The sequence below is a fragment of the Schistocerca gregaria genome, chromosome 1 (assembly GCF_023897955.1).
Source record: "Schistocerca gregaria isolate iqSchGreg1 chromosome 1, iqSchGreg1.2, whole genome shotgun sequence".
NCBI lineage: Eukaryota > Metazoa > Arthropoda > Insecta > Orthoptera > Acrididae > Schistocerca > Schistocerca gregaria.
Genome location: NC_064920.1, coordinates 949,074,319 through 949,091,820, shown reverse-complemented (window position 1 = coordinate 949,091,820; position 17,502 = coordinate 949,074,319).

Here is a 17,502-nt window from a genome sequence, read left to right as displayed (position 1 = left end):
CTCTCTCTCTTTGCTTCCCAATTTTCTGTTCGAGAATCTCACTTTTGCACACATCACCTACATACACGAAATTCTGTAACACCTAGTATTTTATTTGTTCGAACACATGACCAAACATCATAAAATACTATCCTGAGAAGCAGTTTGGTATCCCAGTCTCTGTCCAGTCACGAAGAGGACTTCATAAGAACAACACCCCTGTTGTGTTTACTGAAAGACCTAACGCTGCTTTTTTATGCTTAGTCGTATTTCGTCAGACCGCACAGTAATAGTGGAAGCATAGGACGCCTATGATGTAAAAGTGCATTAAGCGTGAAGGTATTGTGAAACCTCCAGCAGCATTAATCTGAACTACAAACTCCAAGCGTTCATTGAACAAGGCGTTCCAAAAAATGCCTTCCGATTTCACAAGGTCATATCTTCTACATTAATAAAGGCAGAAACTTACGCATATAACTGGGAAGTTTTTCAAAGAACCATTTAAATTTACTAGGACACATCCTTTACTCACGGGAGCAAAAAATCTTTGGGTACTTTCTAAAATTCTGTCTTTTCCCACCAGTTAAATTTTTACATCTGCTCTTCCTGACAGATACGTACGTAGCTGAATAGGTACCATCCCTTTCTGTTACTTTGAGTATCAAGTCCTTCATTGGGCCTGCGAACGTATTTGGCTCAATAATATACTCTAACCTTTGTTTCAATTCTTTTTTATTATTACTCCGAATAACGTGTTTCAATTTTATTGCATCAGCAGAGCTCGTGAGTACATAGTGTCTATTCAAGGTTAAACATCTTACTCAACGTCAAAGGCCCTTTGGTTGCAAATGCAAAAGATTGTGGTGCTTTCCGACAACAATAAAAGGAGCAACTTTTATCATATTTCTACAGAATTGGGCTTTATCATAGCCAAAATTAAATCAAATGTATTAAGGTATTGTTAGTTGGTATAACCCGAGGGGGTGGCTTCAACCGTTTGTCGGGAAGGGTGGTCTTCCTCCGCGCACGCTGACCACTTTCCTTGTGAATATGTGAGTTGTGTCATATCGCTATTTGTGTAGGGGTACTTTAGTGTTATATTTGTTTTGCATAATGATGAGAAAAGAGAGAGAGTAAAACTCTCCCGAATAGCACCAAGGGAGCCCCGAGCGTAAGGTTCCCATCCGACAGAAGGGTCACCACCAACCGTGTCGCATGCCAGCACTTCATGAGGCAACGTGGAAAGTTTTGGAATTTAGTCTAGGACATTGTCGGTGATCAGAAACATTACGCCACCATATCTCCTCCTCTTACCTGCCAAATTTCATCGAACACTGGCAGTGAAATTTCATCCAACGCCAGAATTTTAACCGGCTTTTGGGAAGTTGACACGGCAGTCGCAGGGACAGTTATCGTCGAGTTCGATGACCATTGAAAATTACTCGAAAATGAGTGGATAGTTTTGGATCAAAACTAGTGTCAAGTGTTTTCCTACTTAGAGGTTGGTAACTGGGGCAGAGTTGGGAAACAAACCTACTAAATTCCTCGTCATCTATAATGTCAGTGGGCTAGTATCCTTCACAAGTCGTTTTAAGTGACCAGTGATGGATTCATTATTTTCAGAAATTGGTGTAGAGGGTAATATTCTTGTCAAAATTTGTCAAAGAGGACTGTGCTGCTGCTAATGTACGGGTTTAAAGACTGCAGACGTAGGAGTTGCGGCGGCGCGGTTCCTTTCGTCCTTTGCCTGCACATGCCTGTGTTGCAGCAGATCGCCTGTACGAAAGCTGAGCAAAAACTCATCGTAACGCAACTCGCACCAGGCTGCATACAACGTAACTACACCAAGAATCGGGAAAAGGTCTTAATTTTGAATGAAAGGTGGAAATACTGGCAAAACTTCGGAATATTCTGAATATTGATAATGTACACGTTCACTGCCAAGCCCGTGCTAATATTAACATAGTCATTGCGAGCTAATATCCCAAAGATGTTCGGGCTCACATGCTATTTCTCTTCGTCGAAATCTCTTGGCTCAAACACGTCTAGGGGCTGAATCGCATGTATCGCATTCCACGCCCTAAATTAGACACTTGTGACCCTTAGGCTAAATTGTCTGGCTGATGGCAAGTTTGCCCAATTATATGAAGTTAATATGACGTATAATAACTGTAATAGTAATATAGTGAATTAAATAATGGCCCATAAATGATGCAGGCCAGACAGTTGCGATTTGGTTAGAATAATGTTTATTACAAATCAAACTAATTAAAAAACTGGTCGTATTTAGAGTTACTGTTCACTCGAGCCCATATCCATTTGATACAGTTAGATCATTCACAATCTGATCTTGAAATAAAAGTTCACTACTTCACCTCGTTGACTATGCGAGAAGTTAGAGTTCACACCAGGCGCGCGGCTGCCCACCGCTCAGAGACTAAGTCCCACGATACCACACAACGCGAAATTTTCTAAGTCGTTTTACTTCCTAGCTGCCTAAAGAGCGACTGCCCGCTTTCGAGTCTCAATCCGAAGTGTACCCTTTGGTGTCTCCAGTCGTGCTGTACTCGTTGGTGTCCAGACCAGAACTGTCCCTCTGCCCGTCCCCTGCCGCGTTTCCCGCGCGCCGAATATCCTCGCTCAGCTGATTACGGCAGTTCCCCTTCCTGAAGCCGTCCATCTGAGTGACTACAGCTTATTCTACATTATTTTACATTTTAACATATTTAAATAACCAAAGCTTCACCATTTTTACGTTTTAAATAAAGTAACAACAATATCCATTACATAATAGATATTAAATTCTTTTACATAAAGCCAATACAATTTCCTTCTTAACTTTGAATGTCACGGCCATTAGCCTTGCACCAACGCGCCTTCTGATAAATAAATAAATAAAGAGACAAGTAAGTTTCATGCACTAAACTTTACAACAAACATTTTATTACCTAATGATCCAATAAGGTGTCATGCTGTCATCATTCATTGTGTTTTGTGTGGAGGAAATGATAATCTCATGCTTAACTCAAAACACTGATAATTTAAATTTGCTATATCTTTTAAACAAATAAAGTTACAGAGTTGGTATTTACAACATTTTAATGATGTGCTTCTATATGAAATGTATATCGGTAAGATCGACAAAAGCGTTCAGATTTTAGCATTCAGATCTTTCTTACAAAACTTGTTAATTTCACTTTAACAGTAAATCCTAATATTCAACTTTTATTGGGATAACATGAAAATTTGTGGAGGATAGCAGATTAAAATTACTGAGGCTTCATACCCTGCATTACTACAGCATTAAATAGTTTCCATAAATGATTCCCTATATAGCTGATCTTGGGTCCGAAAAATTTAGCACCGGAAAAAAAACAGCTTCTACGGGGTTTCGCTATGACGTAGGTTCTCGTCTGTCTCACTCGCGCACTACAGCGTTTAGGCCTCATTCAGCACAATAGACACTTTCCCCATCTCGTGCTCGAGATGTTCGTTTCACAATTCCTGAAAGCTGGCCCATTCGGCCATATACACTACTGGCCATTAAAATTGCTACACCACGAAGATGACGAGCTACAGACGCGAACTTTAACCGACAGGATGAAGATCCTGTGATATGTGATTGATTAGCTTTTGAGAGCATTCACACAAGGTTGGCGCCGGTAGCGACACGTATAACGTTCTGACATGAGGAAAGTTTCCAACCGATTTTTCATCCACAAACAGCAGTGGACAGGCGTTGCCTGGTGAAACGTTGTCGTGATGCTTCGTGTAAGGAGGTGAAATTCGTACCATCACGTTTCCGACTTTGATAAAGGTCGAATTGTAGCCTATCGCGATTGCGGTTTATCATATCGCGACATTGCTATTCGCGTTGGTCGAGATCGAATGACTGTTAGCAGAATATGGAATCGGTGTGTTCAGGAGCGTAATACGGAACGCCGTGCTGGATCCCAACGGTCTCGTATCACTAGCAGTCGAGATGACAGGCATCTGATCCGCATTGCTGCAGCCACGTATCGATCCCTGGGTCAACAGATGGGGACGTTTGCAAGACAACAACCATCTGCACGAACAGTTCGACGACGTTTGCCGCAGCAAGGTCTATCAGCTCGGAGACCATGGCTGTGGTTACCCTTGATGCTGCATCATAGACAGAACCGCCTGCGATGGTGTACTCAACGACAAACCTGGGTGCACGAATGGCGAAACGTCATTTTTTCGGATGAATCCAGTTCTGTTTACAGCATCATGATGGCCGCATCCGTGTTTGGCGACATCGCGGTGAACGCACATTGGAAGAGTGTATTTATCATCGCCACACTGGCGTATCACCCAGCGTGATGGTATGGGGTGCCATTGGTTACACGTCACGGTCACCTCTTGTTCGCATTGAACGCACTTTGAGCAGTGGACGTTACATTTCAGATGTGTTACGACCCGTGGCACTACCCTTCATTCGATCCCTGCGAAACCCTACATTTCAGCAGGATGATGCACGACCGCATGTTCCAGGTCCTGTTCGGGCCTTTCTGGTTACAGAAAATGTTCGACTGCCGCCCTGGCCAGCACATTCTCCAGATCTCTCACCAACTGAAAACGTCTGGTCAATGGTGGCTGAGCAACTGATTCGTCACAATACGCCAGTCACTACTCTTGATGAACTGTGGTATCGTTTTGAAGCCGCATGGGCAGCTGTACCTGTACACGCCATCCAAGCTCTGTTTGACTGAATGCCGAGGCGTATCAGGGCCAGTATTACGGCCAGAGGTGGTTGTTCTGGGTACTTGGTTCAAATGGCTCTGAGCACTATGGGATTTAACATCTGTGGTCATCAGTTGCCTAGAACTTAGAACTACTTAAACCCAACTAACCTTAGGACATCACACACATCCATGCCCGACGCAGGATTCGAACCTGCGACCGTAAAGGTCACGCGGCTCCAGACTGAAGCGCCTAGAACCGCACGGCCACACTGGCCGGCTGTTCTGGGTACTGATTCCTCAGTATCTATGCACCCAAATTGTGTGAAAATGTAATCGCATGTCAGTTCTGGTGTAATTTATTTGTCCAATGAATACCAGTTTATCATCTGCATTTCTTCTTGGTGTAGCAATTATAATGGCCAGTAGTGTATTTAACAGTTCGTTAACACATCAGGCACAAACCTTTTCACTCACGTTACCAAGTTTATGGTAACGTATTTCACGAAATCTGAACAGCTACTAAGCACGGACTGTTCTTAAATGAAAATGCACGCCGTACTATTAAGTTTATCTGTTTCTGATGCATCAAGTTTTTAGTCACTGCTCTGATCAACATCCCACGCGGAATTACTATCTTTTCTCATACACAAAATTACTTAAAAAATTCCGCACTTTCTAAAAAACTCGCCGAAATGATTATGTCTTCACTGTAAAACACTTTTGAAACACGTAGCACAACTAAGATCGGCAAACTATAACGTCCTTCGGATCTCATACTCCACGCTAACGTACCATTGAGTGGCTGTGTTCCGATTCCTTTAAATATTTCACATTCTGATATTTGTTTAGTCTTTACTTATTAACTATTTTCATATGCACTCGAATTAGCTTTTCTTTTACCATAAACTTACTTTACATATTATGTTCCAAATTTCTCGTCGTCTGCATACGCACTGTCTTACAACTTTCTCACTCTAGTTCGTACAGCTTTCGTCAGTAGAACAACCATCTACATATTTACTTTTGACAACAGCCACGCATGCTTCACACTACTAAAAGCATACACAAACCTTTAGTAGCATAAAGAAACCAAATAGCCTTTAAGAAATAAACAGAACAATTCACAAAAACATACTCTCGACCTGTTTCTCTGTCCGCTACTGTCCTGTAGCAGATGAAAACTGGATCTACACACTCGACTGGATCCGCTTCAGACCATCTGTCACCGTACACGCATGATTCATTCTCCCGATAGACAGGCTCTAGACAGGAGCGATATAAGCGTCAGAGTGCTACATTTTAAATTCTTCAATTATAACTGATTCATTTTTTATTTATGCTTCTCGCAGCTGAGACGAAGGCTGGGACGTTAGATACCGGGACGGATCGCTAGGAAAGATGATTCATTTGAATTTATGGTAAAACGCAGGTCTTTTTAATGTTGACATCTGCAGAGGCAATGTGAGATGTTCCCCTACCAGATGCCACGTTAGGTTACCCACGGTGCTTCCAATAATGCTTATTATGGTTTTCAAGTATTGATGTCACTCTCGATCAAATTTTTAATGATAGACCACGAAGGCAAACTGTTACTTCAACACAGACATCTTTCTTCTACTTCCCTGATCACAAATCACACTAACCCGTATTTGCAAACATTCCCCCAACAAAATATCACAATCATTCAATTTGGAACCCGTGATCTCATAATCCACTCAATCTCTCTCGACCCAGACATCCTCAATATGCGCCGAATATAACTGCTGTGATTCGTGACGTTGACGTGAGATCGCAGTGAAGGTAGTCGGTCAAGAACTTGCAAAATATCACACATCACAATGATTGCAGCTCTAACTACCTACCCATTATATTTACCGAATCTGGAATATAACAGTGTACAACAACATATAACTACAAAGCGCTGATCTTCTACTACTGACATCGTACGAGAGGCGTTCAATAAGTAATACAGTACTCTTTCTCTGAAAGGGTCAGTTGATTTTATTCAGTACTCCAATAGACCATATTACTCTCTACTCTTCTGGCTACAAAGTTCTATTTTTCAACATAGTCTCCGTTCAGTGTATCGGCCTTACGCTACCTCATTGGGAAGACCTGCAAGTAGTGTAAACATTAGAGGCAACGTCTTGCTATATCAGTAACTGCCCCATCATCCACGCACTGATCTCCGCGGAGTGCATCATTGAGCCTCAAGAGATGGAAGTCTGACGGTGTGAGATCAGGGCTGTAGAGTGGGTGATGAAGAACAGTCCACTGAAGTTTTGTGAGTTCCTCTCGGGTGCATAGACTTGTGTGCAGCCTTACGTTGTCATGAAGAAGGATCATCTCGAATGACAGTGCCCTCACGTTCCAACATTGCAGTACTCACAGCTGTGTGCGGCCGGCAGGAATGCGGGAGATCAGACACGTTTGTGTGATCTTGTTGCGATGATGACAGACGCCATGCTTAACGACTCACCGTGCTGTTGTTCGTTGGCAGGTCTCGTAGACAGTTTGCAGGCAGCAATGAATATCTGCGATGCTCGGATTTTCCACCAAAAGATACACATAGACAGTTCTCTGCTTGGAACCCACCATCGTTACAGACGCCATTTTGAAGGCTACCTATAGCGCCGCCATGTACCGGAACTTCATGGAACTATACGGGATGAAGTGAGAACATTCCACGATGTCTCACAACCAATTCCGCATTTTTTCAACCGCAACTAATCGAGAAAGAAAATATGTGGCATTACTTATTGAGCTTTCCTCGTAAAAAACCATCCACATCAACTGAACAAACGTGTGGATGCAAAATATGCCTCCAGCATGACTCAAAATTTGGGATCGCCCAGAATGTACATACTGAAAACAAAACCAGCTCCATAAAAAGTGGCCTAATCTACTGTTATGGCGAAAGACTTATTAGAAAATTCTCGGAAGTTCGATTCATACTTAAAGCCAATGAACGGATTTAAACCTTTCATTCAGCCCTTTGTCGCTCTGCGTGATGTCAAATTTGAATATAGCAGACAGAAAACAGTTATTTCAAATTTCGCATTTAAAAGTGTATTCACAGAAAAGGATCCTGCCGTACCAATATCTGGCCGCTATACATACTCACAAATGAGCAATATCGATATTAATATCCCTGATACCGAAAAGCAATTAGAACTACTTAAAGCGAACAAGGCCACAACCCTGACGGAATTTCAGTTAGATTTCATATTCAGTGCGCTACGAATTAAGCGCCTTGCCTAGCTGATACTTATCGAACCACTTGCACAACGAATAGTCCCGTATAACTAAAAAATATCACATCTCACACCTGCTTTCAATAATCTGCATATACTTCTACGTGGTTACTCTGCAACTCACACTCAAGTGCATGGCACAGGGTTCATCGTACCATTTTCATACTACTTCTCTACCATTCCACTCTCGAATGGCACGTGGGAAAAACGAACACCTAAATCTTTCCGTTCGTGCTCTGACTTCTCTTATTTTATTATGATGATCATTTCTCCCTACGTAGGTGGGTATAAACAAAATATTTTCGCTTTCGGAAGAGAAAGTTGGTGATTGAAATTTCGTAAATAGATCTCGCCGCAAAGAAAACCGCCTTTGTTGCAGTGACTGCCACCTCAACTCGCGTATCATATCAGTGACACTCTCACCCCTATTGCGTGCTAACACGAAACGAGCTGCCCTTCTTTGCACCTTTTCTATGTCCTCCGTCCATCCTACCTGGTAAGGATCCCACACCGCACAGCAATATTCCAGAACAGGACGGACAAGTATAATGTAGGCTGTCTCTTTAGTGGGTTTGTCGCATCTTCTAAGTGTTCTGCCAACAAAGCGTAGTCTTTGTTTCGCCTTCCCCACAATATTATTTATGTGGTCTTTCCAATTTAAGTTGGATAGGCAGATGCACAGAATTTTCAGTTTCTGTTGCAGAACCCTAGAGTATGTTCTAAGTATGTTCTATGCTTACAAATTATTGCTTTCTCCATGTAAAACAAAAGATTACTGTTGCAGAACCCTATAAAATGTTCTAGCCTTCAGAATTATTGCTTTCTCTATGAAAAAAACAAAAGACTGCATGAATTCATAAAAAGCTACTCGTGTGCAACAGCTTGCCGTATTCAGCAGATCCTGCCAACAGCAGATATGGAGAACAACAGTTAATTTCAGTCTTCCAAGGTTTCCCTGAGGCGTTTGAATCCGTGTCACACTGTCGACTGCTAACCATCATACGGCCATAACTGCTACTTCAGCTATGACAAATCACTTGAAAACGAATATTTCAGATAAATACCAAGCAATTAACATAGGCGCATCACCTTTTTTACCCGCCCTGGTACAAGTTCGTTTGCAACATTGACCCAATAGCGATTCACTATGTCAGAAACATTCGAAAAGAACTTGCTTTGTGATGTGAACAACGAAAAATCAAAAAAATATCATTATTTAATAGCATAAATTGTTGCACTAGACAACAGGCCATAACTTGTCACAGAAAGGACCGGATCTGCAAGACTCCGCTGCATAACAACTGCATTTTCTTGAGCTTCACAGCTCGTGGGTGGTCTCTTGAAATCCAAGTGGAACACACGGAATTCTTGCTATGAAGCGTTTTCTAGGTTCTCAAATTGCAGCAAATGTAGCAACGAAGGCTAATTCTATCGCATATCGTTGCGTTATTGACCAAAGAAAAATAAATATCAGTGGCACTAACGTCGTTAAAGGTGTTCTAGCGGCAGAGTATGACTGAGAAACTGGAGACAGCCTTAAAAGGCAAGAATGAATCCTGCTGTGACCAAATGCGAGGGCCTCGTTGAAAGCTGAATTAGGGAATCGTTTAAGGTACTTGCAGCAATGTCCGAGTTACTTGACTGAAACCTTTCTGCACCTAAGACTGAACAAAGACTATTTGTTGTTGATGCCGAAGGAGCCCTACAGATGATCCTATTGGGATTTTGTGAAGAATCTGCCACCAGCAGCAGTTCATCCAAAGACCAGTTAAAAGAAATACAGAAACCAGACTGCATGAGCTGCTTCATGGTAAGTTTTGAGATTGCTTTAACGGGACGCAAAACAAAAATAAGTCAGGGAGACGGACAAAAAACAAAAGCAATTACAAAAGAATTACAAGCAAAATTGACTATTATCTGAAGACAGTTCGAATCGATCAAAATTGCGAGCCTTATATTCAAGGGTCAGCTAACGCGTCATAGTAGAAGAATTTCGCAAAGCCATAATTTATCTTTCAGAGTGTGTAAAGTGAAACATGTTTCTCTGTCCCCAGGGGCCCGTTCTTGGTCCCCTGTTTTGGGACATCCATATGGAGCCCTTATTGGACAGTTTGCAACAGAGTGAAGATGTACTAGAGGTGATAGCCTGCGCCGATGACCTCCTCTTGCTGGTCGGCGGCCGTAGCCGAGAGGATATAGAACCGAAAATAGCGAGAGCTATTGAGAGACTACAACAATGGTGCCATAATACAAAAATGAAGATCTCATCCGGAAAGTCAACTTATCTACTGCTCAAAGGTCAGTTAGCAAGAGATCCAACGGTTAGAATAGAGGGCTCACCGGTTCTTCGGTGACGAGAGACTCGGTACCTCGGGGTCATCGTTGACGAAAGGTGGAACTATGGAAAACACATTGAGACTGTAACCCAGAGAGCACTCCACGTTTTAAATAATCTCATTGCCATTGGACACACAAGGTTTCATCTTCCACCACACCTCATTAAATTATATCACAACAGTATATTGTCATCAATAGTGGGTTACGGCTCGGGAGCCTGGGCGCACAGGCTCACGAGGGTGGTGCCCGCCATGACAGTGAGAAGGGTACAAAGAAACATGGTCCTGAGATCGGTAGGGGCATATAGAACGTCACCAGGAGGAGCTTTGCTGATCATCCTGGGGCTTTGTCCCTTGGATATCAAGATCAGAGAGCAAGCTGCCTGGTATTGGGTAAACAAAGGGAACATGGAAAAAACAGAGGATATCTTAGGAACAAGGGGGGAAAACAAGAGGGAAATTAGGCACAGGGGGGAACAGCTATGGCAAGAATTGTGAGAATCGGAGGAAACGGGCCGAAGGACCTTCAATTTCTTTCCGAATGTTAGGGAACGGATGGGCATGAAGCATATTGAGCCAAGCAGGGGACTTTTCCACCTCCTCACTGGTCATGGGCCGTATCCGACATTCCTTTGTCGATTCGGCAAAAGGGCTACGCCCGAGTGTGAATGTGGCGCTCCGGAGGGTACCCCCGATCATGTGGTTTTCGAGTGCCCCCTTTTCAATGACGTTGCATCGACACTACGCAACCAGCTACCACACCACGACACTTACCACCTACTAAGACAGACAGATACCTTTCAAACCTTGAACAAACTGGCTAACGAGGTATCACTGAAGATTCTGAAAGACTTCTTGAGGGATAGGAACTAATATGACCTCACAATAATTACCGACAAAGTCCGTGCCCTACTTCCATTCCGCCTGTCCGCGGACAGGCCAGCTTTCTTAGTCAGGAATCCGCCGCGTACAGGACTAGGGGGAGTAGAGTACAATTTTCCCGATTGAGACAGCACCGATATTGACTTAGGATAGATTCTGTAGTTTGTAGGACTTAGAATAGGATGTTAAGTAATAGGAACCTGCAGCGCTAAACATCTTGGCCTGCCCAATGTCAGGGGCATCGCTCGTTGGGGTTAGCTCAACGAGCAAGGCCTCAAATAGTAGGTTTATATTTAATGCTGACACACAAGTAACGCTGCAGGCAGAAATATTTAATTAGTTAGTTAGTTAGTTAGTGAATCATAATAACAGCCAATAAATTGAAATAAAACTAAGTAAGTTTGCCCATTGTCTTAGCCTGTAGTAGTACATTAGTCACATTGTTAGTAACATAGTTAATAGCCCGTAGCATAGTACATTGTAATATTGTTAAACATATTGTAAACAGCTGCAACATAATATTGTATCAATCTATGACCCACTAATCGAATTAGGAAGTGGGTTATAATGTATAAATATAATGAATTGGAAATTTTAAAAAAACATGTTTCTCTGAAGATGGCCTTGTTTATGAAGACAAGCGAGGTTGCTTATCACATCTTAATGCAGGTAAAACTGTGTTCATTCACCATAAATACCCTCTAGTTCAGTAAGAGTATTAACTCATTTTTCTAGTCAAATGAATAATGAACTGTATTTTGATTTGAAGATATTGTGATTTTCTTCGTGTTTAGAGTATATTACATTTTAATTAAATAAAGCCGATTTTATGAAATGTTCATGATTTATTGCAAATCCACTGGAAAATGACCTATCCGGTGTGCGGCCATATAGTAAAATTAGACCTCATAGGTTGGACACCGGACAGTTTTCGGATGTCAGTTGCATCTCTCCTAGAAATAAGTTTTTGTTCAGTAAGTGAAGAATGGCATGTATAGAAGAAAAGTACTGGATAAATTCAGTGGCAGTGCGCAGACAGTGAATGTATACACATTTAGAGCAAATTTCACCTTCATATACGATTTACACAGGGTGTCACAAGATAAATGGTGAGTATTCAGGGATATGAGAGTAACAATCATTTTAAGCTAAACAGACAAGTGAACAAGGTCTCTGAAATGCACACCTCAAGAGCTACGAGCACTTGTTCAGTAAAAGGGATGTGTTTCACAGAGCTCATAGTTCTTAAGGTATACATTTTAGAGTCCATGTTAGCAAGCCTCTTTTGCTTCGAAAGATCGTTCGCTGTATATCCATAAATACCGACCATTCTGCGAGAAACACCATGCATATAACAGTCTGAACCATCACCTTCAAATTGCGAGGTCTCCGAACTACTGTGCTTAATTTAAGGAACAGGAAACTGTAGAACTAATAACTAAGACGTGGGGAACGCGTATGTGTGATTAAGATTTGTTTCTTTACGGCTGAACGCAGGTTAAACACATGGCTCGAAAAAGCAAAAACGAAAAATTTAGTACCCAAATATATTTAAGATTATGATACATTATTAGTTTCTTTCACATCCTTGCTCGAATTTCGATGTTTTCATGGACGTTTTCACTTCGTCATGCAAGGAATCCATTTCGAAATCCCACCTCAGCGAAATTATCAAAACAGAAACACGGCAGTACGACCAAATGAAGTGCAAAATCTAAAAATATCGGTGGGTATCTCATCATTCGCCTTCCCCCCCCCCCAAAAAAAACCATTGATCTTTTCGTTGTGGGGAGGCTTGCGTGCTTCAACGATACAGATAGCCGTACCGTAGGTGCAAACACAACGGAGGTGTATCTGTTGAGAGGCCAGGCAAACGCGTGTTTCCTGAAGAAGGGCAGCAGCCTTTTCAGTAGTTGCAGGGGCAACAGTCCGGACGATTGACTGATTTCGCCTTGTAATACTAACCAAAACGGCCTTGCTGTTGTGGTATTGCGAACGGCTGAAACCAAGGGGAAACTATAGCCATAATTTTTCCCAGGGGCATGCAGCTTTCCTGTATGGTTTAATGATGATGGCGTCCTCTTGGGTAATATACTCTGGAGGTAAAATAGTCCCCCATTCGGATCTCCGGGCGGGGACCACTCAAGAGGGCGTCATTATCAGGAGAAAGATAACTGGCGTTCTACGGATCGGAGCGTGGAATCTCAGATCCCTTAATCGGACAGGTAAGTGGGAAAATTGAAAAACGGAAATGGATAGGTTAAAGATAGATATAGTGGTAATTAGTGAAGTTCGGTGGCAGAAGGAACAAGACTTTTGGTCAGGCAAATATAGGATTATAAATACAAAATCAAATAGGGGTAATGCAGGAGTAGGTTTAATAATGAATTTAAAAAATAGGAGTGCGGGTAAGCTACTACAAACAGCATAGTGAACGCATTATTGTGGAAAATATAGACACGAAGCCCACGCCTCCTACAGTAGTACAAGTTTATATGCCAACTAGCTCTGCATGAAACATAATAGGTGAATATGGATTGGGGGAAAGAAATGAAATACGAAGCCGTCTGGTAGAATTTTGCACAGAGCATAACTTAATCATAGCTAACACAATGGAATGTAGTCGAATGAAGTCGGGTGATGCTGAGAGAATTAGATTAGAAAATGATACACTTAAAGTATAAATGAGTTTTGCTCTTTCGGGAGCAAAATAACTGATGATGGCCGAAGTACAGAGGATATAAAATATAGACTGGCAATGGAAATTAAAGCATTTATGAAGAAGAGAAATTTGTTAACATTGAGTGTAGATTTAAGTGTCAGGAAGTCGTTTCTGAAAGTATTTGTATGGAGTGTAGGTATGTACTGAAGTGAAACATGGACGATGAGTAGTTTGGACAAGAAAAGAATAGAAGCATTCGAAATGTGGTGCTACAGAAGAATGCTGAAGATAAGATTGATAGACTACATAACTAATGAGGAAGTATTGAATAGAATTGGGGAAAAGAAGAATTTGTGGAACAACTTGACTAGAAGAAGGGATCGGTTGCTGGCCATATTCTGAGGCATCAGGGGATCATCAATTTAGTACTGGAGGGCAGCGTGGAGGGTGAAAATCGTAGAGGGAGAGCAAGAGATGAATACACAAAGCAGATTGAGAAGGATGTAAGCTGCAGTAGGTACTGGGAGATGAAGAAGCTTGCACAGGTTAGAGTAACATGGAGAGCTGCATCAAACCAGTCTCTGGACTGAAGACCACAACAACAAAAACAACATCTCTTCTTTTCCTATAATAAAAGAAAAGAAAATATTGCGACAATAGAGCTGTGACACTTCCCACAAAAAAACGAAATTCCCTGGCATTTAGCTCACGAAGCCAGGTAGTTAATGAAAATTATTAAGATGCCTAAGGAGCTGGTGTACAAAATCCACGATGGTTTTGTACGGGATCTATTTGCTCTAGCGATGTAGCGATATTTAAATCTGCAGAGCGCTTTCAGACAAACCATGTGTCACGTTACTTTTTGAATCAATGTTTGTTGGTGCCAAATTTATCTTACATGCATTTGAAAATTCACGTAGTGAATATTCTATTATACTTGTGAACTATAAGTGTAAATGTATTAAACTCCTTCTCACCATAATATTATATCTGAGGAAAATATGTACAGTGCCTGACAAAAAAGGCGAAGCACCCAGAAGGGATAATCCAATATCTGAGAAAATTATGTACAGTGCCTGACAAAAAAAGGCGAGTACCCAGAAGGCATGGTGTCGGATGTCGGTGTAATATTTGGATACGTACACACCATTGGCAGGTATGCAAACGATTGGGGTTGCAGTTTTCTGTTAGGATAGAACGGAATAGCAGACAGGACGTCTTTATATAGGTGAGCGGTCATAATGATGCACAAACACACAAAAATATTTGCCTTGTCCTCATTTTATTATTTCTTATTTAGATGACGCGTTTCGGCTTACTGCCATCATCGAATCAAATACTTCAAAACATCAGTACAATATATACCGTCAAATAGCATACATACTCGTACGAAGTATAGGTGCACAGTGTAGAGTACGATTACGCACCTACACCTCGCACGAGCATGTATTATTTGAGTACACGTCTACACGCATCTACTGTTTGACGATATACGTTGTATTTATGATTCAAACTATTTGATCCGTTGACGGCTGTGAGCCGAAATGCGAATACAGATCAGAAATAATAAATTGTGCCTAAGACAAAAAAATGTGACCAGAGGGCATTAGTGTGTTCGGAATATTTACCAGAACTGGTAGGATATAAAGGGTGTTCGGCTATTTTGATTATAGACTTGTAGGACTTGGGGAATTAGTTCATAAAATTTTGAGTAGGAACTCATGTCCGGGAACGTCATAGAAGGACTGTACAGAGCGTCAAAACTACAGCCGCCGGCGCCTGTAAATGCACAGGGTAATTCCGTGATGATTTTACAAATTTTCTGGATGATGGAAGAAGCTAAATGCATCAATTTGAGGTAAGGGTCCATGTACCGAAAACGAACGAGCCGAAAGTTATAAGCAAAAATAGTTCGGATACCTCTGGCAGTGCAATGCATCTACTGGTACTGTTGCTGCTAAGACTGTAGGGTAGACAACTTAGAGAGGTGGTAGTATCGAACAAATCGAGGAAAAAATATAAAATAGACATGGGCTCTAAAATGCGTACCTGAGGAGTTACGTGCACTTGTTCATCTTCGCTACTGTGAAACACATCTCCTCTATTGCACAAGTGCTCAAGGAACTTAAGGTATGCAATTTAGAGCTCGTTTTTACTAGATTTTCTTCTTGTTTTTGTCCATAGTACCACCTCTGTTATTTTCCCACACCACAGTCGTAGCAGCAACAGTACCAATACATGCATTCAACTGTCAGAGATATCAGAACGTTTTTTGCGTATAACTTTCGATACATTCGTCTCCGGCAGAGCAACTCTTACCTCAAATTGATACATTTATCCTTCTCCTTTATCCTAGGAAGTTTGTAATATCATCACGGAATGACCCTGTATGTACATTTATTTACAGGCGTCGGCGCCTGTAATTTTGACGCTCTGCAACGCCTTTGGATGACGTTTCCGAACGTGAGTTGCTGTTCAAAATATTAAGGACTCACTCCTCTCTACAAGTCGTAGAAGTCTGTAACAGCAGTTTCCGAACACGCAGTATAAGGGACACATTCAGCGTCAGGAGTCTAATGACCAATGTGAAGGGCACGGATACGCCGCGTACTCGTCTAACACAGCGTTATCAGCACCTGACAGATTGTGACCGGGTTCTCATTTTCGGTCTTCATCTGGCCGGCTGATCGAACTGTGCAACATTCAGAAAGGTGAATCGTTCATATGTGACTGTGACAGGATATCAGACTGCGTGGAAAAGCGAGGGCAAGTATACTCGCCGTGAATATTCCAATCAACCACGTCTGCCCACCGCAAGGAAGGATCTTAATGTGATGGAGATTTTTCTCTAGTGTAAATTAGTACAGTATCTTTCCAGTTTAGGAAATGATCTTAAGACTGACTTACATATGAAATTTATTTTATTTCATTTATTTTAAAATACACTAATATTAAAACTGAAACTGTTCCGCGCAAAAACATGTTTTATTGAGTTTCCTGTTAATTCTATGTAATATTAATTGCGGGTAGTGCCATTTTACCACTGAAGGCTGGGTTCTCTTCTTTCTTACATCGACGTCTGTAATGAATATGTATAGCGATTGCCATTATTAGGGTTTTGTGACAGCAGTGTTATGACGTGGGTCCACTGGAACATAAAGGCAGTCAGTCATTCAGATTATTTCTGTTTAGATGTACACCTGAGAGTCGCTACATGCGAAACTGGTGGTGATCCATTAAAGATAATCATACAGCCGTACACGATGTTGTTTTTGCAAAATGTATGAAACCGTGAGTGACCCATTTCCATTTTTATTACTGTCTTGTCGGCCATTTACTATTTCATCGTACAACACAGCTTTTGACACAAGTGGCAGCTGTACAATTTTTAATTTGTCAGATTTTAGTTGTTAATAGTTGTTAATATCAGTTAAATGTTAGCGTTATTTCACATTTCTTAAATCTTTTTTGCGACAAGTTTGATATTACCTTCGAAACAAAAATATTACCCCAATTATGTCTGACGACCTGAAGCCATCTTTTGAGGTTTTTTGTGCCAAAATCTGAGTTAAGTGTAGTTTTTATTGGCAGAGACTGGCGACTCCTGTACATACAAATATTTAAATATGGGAACAAAATGGTTCGGTGTCCTCATCGTCCTAAAAGAAGCGTGGAATAGGAGT